Raw genomic sequence first — 8,210 nt, 5'->3', positions numbered from 1 at the left:
GTAGTGCAGAGAGGCCAGCGGGATGTGCTCCTCGGACAAGTAGGGGGAAGTGTTGCTGGAGCCGGTGAGTCTGCTGCGCTCGTTGTGGGAGAAGCTGTCCCCCCCCACCGTGCTGCGCCTCTCCAACATCCTGGCCAGCAGCCCCAGCCTGGGGAGGGAGCGGTAGGACGCGTAGCTGTGGGAGACTTTGGACAGAGTGGGGGTGCTGAGGCGACGCAGGGGGAAGAAGGACTTGTGGTGCGCCTTGAGGCCGGAGGAGGCGGGGCGAGGGCGCCAGGAGAAGGGCATGGTGGTGAAGTTGTCGTCGGAGGGGGTGGGGCTGCTGAAGGTGGAGGGGTAGTCCAGGATGTCCCCATCCAGCTCCTCGTACTGCTGCCTGGCGGCGAAGACGGGTACGGCCATGGGCGGGGGGCTCTGGGGGACGGCGGGGTCAGCGGGGACGGAGGATAGGGGCATACGCTCTTTGTTTTCGAGCGGGAATTCCTTAGTACTCCTCCAGCAGAGGACGCAGCCCAGGATCAGGACAGAACAGAAGACCACCAGGCCGACCACCAGGAGGATCTGCAGGTGAACTACGGTACACATAGGAGAAAGATGACCGTTAGGGCAATGAATTAGACTCGGATGATGATCACAGGAAAAAAAAGGGAGAATTCACTTATCAGTCCTGGTAAAAAAGAACTAGAGTGGAATGTTACACCGTGTCGTGTACTGAAATTATAGAGAACTTCTGATATTGAAATATCCATTTCCTGTTCTGTCTCTTGAGACTTAGAGTAGATGAAGTGTCTAAAAAAAGAGACATCTCAGAGATAGGGGCGGCTGGCGGAGGTTTGAAATCGGAGGACAGGCTCATTGTAATACTGCAGTCAGAGTAATAATAATAATAATAATAATAATAATAATAATAATAATAATAATAATAATAATACATTAGAGTAGCGCTTTTCTAGACACTCAAAGAGTTACAAACTGAAAAGATCGAGTCGTAATAATAAAAAGAAACAAAAAATAAATAAAAGAAAGTATAGGGGCCTAATTAAGGTAGTGCTGGGGACACATGGGAAGGGGAGGGGGAGAGGGTTAACTGGTGAAGGCTTGAAGCTTGAAGAGGTGGGTTTTGAGGGCCTGTTTAAAATGTAGGAGCCTACCTTACCTTCCAGTTGTTTGGAGAACAGGACCTGGATGAGGAGCCAGAGGAACAGCAGCACCATGATGCCCTCGATCATGCCCTTACAGCAGAAGAGCAGCACAGACTGCCACAGCGGCTGCCCGGGGTACTCCTCGTCATGGTAAGGCATGGTGCCCTGGGGTGATGCCCTGGGGTACTACAGCACGATACGGACCGAGGCTTCGGGCCCAAACGTTGGTCTACTGTACCTATCCTCGAATGAATGAAACACTACTAAAAAGAAGCCTTTTAAATCTCTTCTTTTTCTTGTTTTTTGTGGACCAGCTACATTATTTCGGAGTTCTATTCCATTTTGATCAACGCACCTGTTCTGAAACGTAGTGGTCACACAAACTTTCTGGGGTACCACAGGAAAGCTACGGAGGTACCAAGTTGTAGAAGAGAACTCACTGCATATGTGATCCCCCAAAGGCTCCAAAAGATGACCAATGACTTAAGATGAATAGTTAATTCTGATTGATGCGCAGCAAGTTCAGTTTCAGTCCTGCGAGGTACAGTACGTTGTCGTTCTTCTAAGATGCTCCTGCTTCTTTGGACCAATCCGAGGCCTCCCTTTTCCTCTCCTCTTTCGATTTCCTCTTCAGAAGTCTTCTTTTAGGAGCCCCGCATTGCTTCCCAGTGTCGACGTCAAGGAGGCACGCAAACCAAACCTCTGCACGTGCTTCTGTTGACGCTCCGCCCACGTTCAACATCACAAGGCCCTTGTTGCCTGGGTGACATGACAGAAAGTTGAGGAGGAACATAAAACCTGAACATCACATGACTGAAGAGGATGATGAGCTCCGACACTCCACACTGTCCACAGTCATCGCAGCATCACAATGTTCTCCTTCCCATACGGCAAGATGCACCTACCTACCTTACATTGTCACTTTTCTGTTTCTGTAGAGAAGTTTTTAAAAATAATTCTTAACTGCTCAAGGATGCAATATCAGATCTTGTCGTCTTTCTCTCTCAGTGTCCTGCGTGATGCCATCCCTCCGTTTGTCCCCTGTAAAGCTGCGGGCGGCTTTGGGCGGAGATACAAGTCTTACTGTGTAATACCTCCCATCACTGTGGGACTGTCTGATACCGGTGTCCCAGATGCCAATCTCGTACTGTCACTACATACCAACCCACCCCATAGTGAAACCACCCCCCCCACCTCCACCCTTATCCCCTGACCTACAAGCTGTCATTTCCATTAGTATGGCCACAGTCATCTGTCTGATGCACATCAGTTGAGGAATTAACCCTCTCAATCCGTATAGTTACACACACACACACACAATCTTTCTCACGCGCAGACAGACAAACAGACAGACAGACACACACACACACACACACACACATCAACAATAAAAAATACCTAGAATGGATTCCATCAATGAATTCAGAGAGGAAGTTGGGTGTAATCTCCTTTTTTCTACAGGAAGTTGGGTGTAATCTTTTTCTTCATCGTTTGCTCAGGGGACGTGTTGATAAATAAATACAGTGTCCTGCATAAGTAATGGGACAGCATGTTTGGGGGGCCATTGTTTTACTGTATGACATATTGTTTTAGATCATGTCTCATAGATGAGGTGGTCTGGTGTCAATCATGTCTCATAGATGAGGTGGTCTGGTGTCAATCATGTCTCATAGATGAGGTGGTATGGTGTAGATCAGGGGCCTCATTTATAAAAAAGTACTTGAACGTCATCTTTGACTTGCACGTAAGCACATTTTTCTAAACGGACGTAAGCATTATTTATAAAACGGGCTGCGCTCGTTTAAAATTGCGTAAGTACTAAAGTCTATAAATACCAAATATACTTGAGAATAAACTTTGTATTTACGCCATGTGATAGCGGCTCAATTAAGCCAAGTGAGCGGGAGAGGGCAGAGAAGGGTGGCTTCTCTGTAAGTTGCATTTGTAACGTTTGATCATGACAACCAGTACTCAAGTTGTAAAAGAAAATCAAGGGGAGGTGGTGGATTTTATCATATGAGGACAATTTTAGCATCCCCACAGCGTCAGTGACTTCAGTGTCAGTAACTTGGTCAAAATGTCATTGCATGTGTGCGTGCCCCCTCCCTCGCCCACAGTATTTTACTCAATATGCGCAAAAATAAATGTTGAAATAGCAGTAATACCACGTTCATTGATAAAATGACATAAGGGATGGAAAGGGGAGATGGCAGTTTTAGAAGGGGGATGATTTTGACCGTTTTTATTTCAGGGGGGATGCCATTACATTATTACATTACCTACTGGTTATGTCTCATAGATGAGGTGGTATAGTGTAGGTTATGTCTCATAGATGAGGTGGTATAGTGTAGGTTATGTCTCATAGATGAGGTGGTATAGTGTAGGTTATGTCTCATAGATGAGGTGGTATAGTGTAGGTTATGTCTCATAGATGAGGTGGTATAGTGTAGGTCATGTCTCATAGATGAGGTGGTATAGTGTAGGTTATGTCTCATAGATGAGGTGGTATAGTGTAGGTTATGTCTCATAGATGAGGTGGTATAGTGTAGGTTATGTCTCATAGATGAGGTGGTATAGTGTAGGTTATGTCTCATAGATGAGGTGGTATAGTGTAGGTTATGTCTCATAGATGAGGTGGTATAGTGTAGGTTATGTCTCATAGATGAGGTGGTATAGTGTAGGTTATGTCTCATAGATGAGGTGGTATAGTGTAGGTTATGTCTCATAGATGAGGTGGTATAGTGTAGGTTATGTCTCATAGATGAGGTGGTATAGTGTAGGTTATGTCTCATAGATGAGGTGGTATAGTGTAGGTTATGTCTCATAGATGAGGTGGTATAGTGTAGGTTATGTCTCATAGATGAGGTGGTATAGTGTAGGTTATGTCTCATAGATGAGGTGGTATAGTGTAGGTTATGTCTCATAGATGAGGTGGTATAGTGTAGGTTATGTCTCATAGATGAGGTGGTATAGTGTAGGTTATGTCTCATAGATGAGGTGGTATAGTGTAGGTTATGTCTCATAGATGAGGTGGTATAGTGTAGGTTATGTCTCATAGATGAGGTGGTATAGTGTAGGTTATGTCTCATAGATGAGGTGGTATAGTGTAGGTTATGTCTCATAGATGAGGTGGTATAGTGTAGGTTATGTCTCATAGATGAGGTGGTATAGTGTAGGTTATGTCTCATAGATGAGGTGGTATAGTGTAGGTTATGTCTCATAGATGAGGTGGTATAGTGTAGGTTATGTCTCATAGATGAGGTGGTATAGTGTAGGTTATGTCTCATAGATGAGGTGGTATAGTGTAGGTTATGTCTCATAGATGAGGTGGTATAGTGTAGGTTATGTCTCATAGATGAGGTGGTATAGTGTAGGTTATGTCTCATAGATGAGGTGGTATAGTGTAGGTTATGTCTCATAGATGAGGTGGTATAGTGTAGGTTATGTCTCATAGATGAGGTGGTATAGTGTAGGTTATGTCTCATAGATGAGGTGGTATAGTGTAGGTTATGTCTCATAGATGAGGTGGTATAGTGTAGGTTATGTCTCATAGATGAGGTGGTATAGTGTAGGTTATGTCTCATAGATGAGGTGGTATAGTGTAGGTTATGTCTCATAGATGAGGTGGTATAGTGTAGGTTATGTCTCATAGATGAGGTGGTATAGTGTAGGTTATGTCTCATAGATGAGGTGGTATAGTGTAGGTTATGTCTCATAGATGAGGTGGTATAGTGTAGGTTATGTCTCATAGATGAGGTGGTATAGTGTAGGTTATGTCTCATAGATGAGGTGGTATAGTGTAGGTTATGTCTCATAGATGAGGTGGTATAGTGTAGGTTATGTCTCATAGATGAGGTGGTATAGTGTAGGTCATGTCTCATAGATGAGGTGGTATAGTGTAGGTTATGTCTCATAGATGAGGTGGTATAGTGTAGGTTATGTCTCATAGATGAGGTGGTATAGTGTAGGTTATGTCTCATAGATGAGGTGGTATAGTGTAGGTTATGTCTCATAGATGAGGTGGTATAGTGTAGGTTATGTCTCATAGATGAGGTGGTATAGTGTAGGTCATGTCTCATAGATGAGGTGGTATAGTGTAGGTTATGTCTCATAGATGAGGTGGTATAGTGTAGGTTATGTCTCATAGATGAGGTGGTATAGTGTAGGTTATGTCTCATAGATGAGGTGGTATAGTGTAGGTTATGTCTCATAGATGAGGTGGTATAGTGTAGGTCATGTCTCATAGATGAGGTGGTATAGTGTAGGTTATGTCTCATAGATGAGGTGGTATAGTGTAGGTCATGTCTCATAGATGAGGTGGTATAGTGTAGGTTATGTCTCATAGATGAGGTGGTATAGTGTAGGTTATGTCTCATAGATGAGGTGGTATAGTGTAGGTTATGTCTCATAGATGAGGTGGTATAGTGTAGGTTATGTCTCATAGATGAGGTGGTATAGTGTAGGTCATGTCTCATAGATGAGGTGGTATAGTGTAGGTTATGTCTCATAGATGAGGTGGTATAGTGTAGGTTATGTCTCATAGATGAGGTGGTATAGTGTAGGTTATGTCTCATAGATGAGGTGGTATAGTGTAGGTTATGTCTCATAGATGAGGTGGTATAGTGTAGGTTATGTCTCATAGATGAGGTGGTATAGTGTAGGTTATGTCTCATAGATGAGGTGGTATAGTGTAGGTTATGTCTCATAGATGAGGTGGTATAGTGTAGGTTATGTCTCATAGATGAGGTGGTATAGTGTAGGTTATGTCTCATAGATGAGGTGGTATAGTGTAGGTTATGTCTCATAGATGAGGTGGTATAGTGTAGGTTATGTCTCATAGATGAGGTGGTGCGGTTTTTTCTTTTTTCCTTTTTTCTCCAAACTTTCCTTTTGCAATCACTCTGGTCCATGACCCACAAGACCTTTTTCCAGACCTCTGTATGCTTTACATTTACATTTTAAATTTTTGGCATTTAGCAGACGCCTTATTCCAAAGCGACTTACAATCAATACATTTGAATACTAAGCATGTGAATCAGCAGTCCACTATTCGTTGCAGGAAGAGTACTCTAGCTCGGGCCCGGGGCCACTGATAGGAGGAAAAACCTTCTCCCTATTATCGCCTTCTACTATTTATTTTTTTTTATTTTTTTTTTTAGGTACTTTTTTAAGTACCTAAAAACCAATAGGTACACATACAGTATACCATCAAATAAAAGCTGAGAATCCCTACTTAAACCTCATAGTAATTGTCAAATGTAAAAGAAGAAGAAAATGCTTCACTGTGCCATTACTTAGGCAGGGCGCTGTATGAGTGATAATATAACAAACAGTTTCCAATCTGATTAAAAACACCTTCAAGAAAGAAATCTAATGTCTCACTCTAATGTTCTCTGCAATGATCAAATGTAGATACAAAACTCACAACTAAGCTAAACAGATACTTATTTTCTTATATAATGAAAGACGCACTCTGCTCCAGATATCGCTGCTTTACATTGGAGGCGATGCCGCCACCAACTGGCCACGCATCTACAGTGCACTTCTTAAAGTAAATAATGTCATACAGTAGATGTAGGTTGAAATTATGTCATAAATGGCAACAACTTTATTGATGTAATATAACAACCATGCTGTGTCACACAGGGGAGGCTGGTGGGGGTATAAATACATTGGAGGACATGCTCATTGTAATGCATGGGAGGAGGAGAGGTATCAAACGTGTGTATTCCATACATTACAATGAGCCCGTCCTCCGATTTATCTCCACCAGTCTCCCTTGTGTGCCACAGCATTTTAGAGGATTTTTACTACAAAAAAAACAGTAGGTATTAATCTTTTTAGCATAAAAGCCTCAGCTAAATGGCATATATTATATCATTATTATTACCCCTACTAAGATTAAGAGAGCTTTGGAATCAGGACACAAAATCACCAGACTGTAATAATGACAGCTGTGGCTCAGGAGGTAGAGCCAGCATCTAACGATCGCAAGGTCGGCGGTTCGATCCGCGGCTGGCCACGTGTTGTCGAGGTGTCCTCGGGCAAGACAAAGAACCCCAAATTGCTCCCAATGAGCGGGTTTGGCGCTTTGCATGGTACCTTGGCCGCCATTGGTGTGTGAATGGGTGAATGGGTGAATGAGAGGCCGTCGTAAAGCGCTTTGAAATAAGGCGCTATATAAAAGTGCAGGCCATTTACGAAATAACTTGGAAACGATACAACAGCTTTATAGGTCACACATCAGACTTTAATTCCTCAAGGTCATGTCCACATGGGAAACACATTGAGCGTACACCAAAAACAAGCCTCGCTTCATCACACAACAAACAGGTCTTTGGTTTACAGCTGTGGAGTTCTGAGGCATGATGTGCATTTGAGGTGTGTGAGGTATTACTTGATTGTGGTGCCCTGATTGTACAGCATATTGGCGAATAATTAGGTTCTGATGACGGGAAAGCGCTCCCATCCCCTGAGTTTCTGCCACGTGGTTCACAAAAAGCCTCCGGCTCCTAATTATGCAAGATGGCCAAATTGGCACTCCTGAAGGAGTGTGAGGTAGACCTATTTTCAGTGTCCCACTGTCTGAATGTTCTTCAGATCTAAAAGATGTCTCCTATATTCTTGGTATACTATTATGAAAATACCACAGTGATTTTATTTTGTCCACCCTGGCCCCGTCAGAAGTTCCTGAGAAAGTCACTTCCCGATACGGAAAGGCAAATGAGGTAAGTAGTGTATCAATTGCGTTCACAAAACATCCCGTCCCTCTGAGCTGCTACCAAGAGTATTCCAAGCTTTTCTTTCCATTTCATATTATGTAATTATGTAATTTTCCTGTTAGCTACATAAATGTAACAGAGAACAACATGATTATCGAGAGCCTCCTTTGGCGTCCATGTTGCGGTACTGATGGCTAATATCACATGTAAACAGAAGTGATAGCTACGTCATGATCCAATCACAACTGAGGTAGAGAGACAACAACCAATCGGCTCCACAGATTAGCTAGGTATTGGCCCGTTCACCATACAGTATTTTTGATCAAAAAGCTGCTTTTGCGCCAAC

The sequence above is a fragment of the Nansenia antarctica genome, assembly GCF_963989245.1.
Source record: "Nansenia antarctica genome assembly, chromosome: 14".
NCBI lineage: Eukaryota > Metazoa > Chordata > Actinopteri > Argentiniformes > Microstomatidae > Nansenia > Nansenia antarctica.
The sequence above is the reverse complement of the archived record's forward strand: the minus strand, read 5'-3'. Positions refer to the sequence as shown.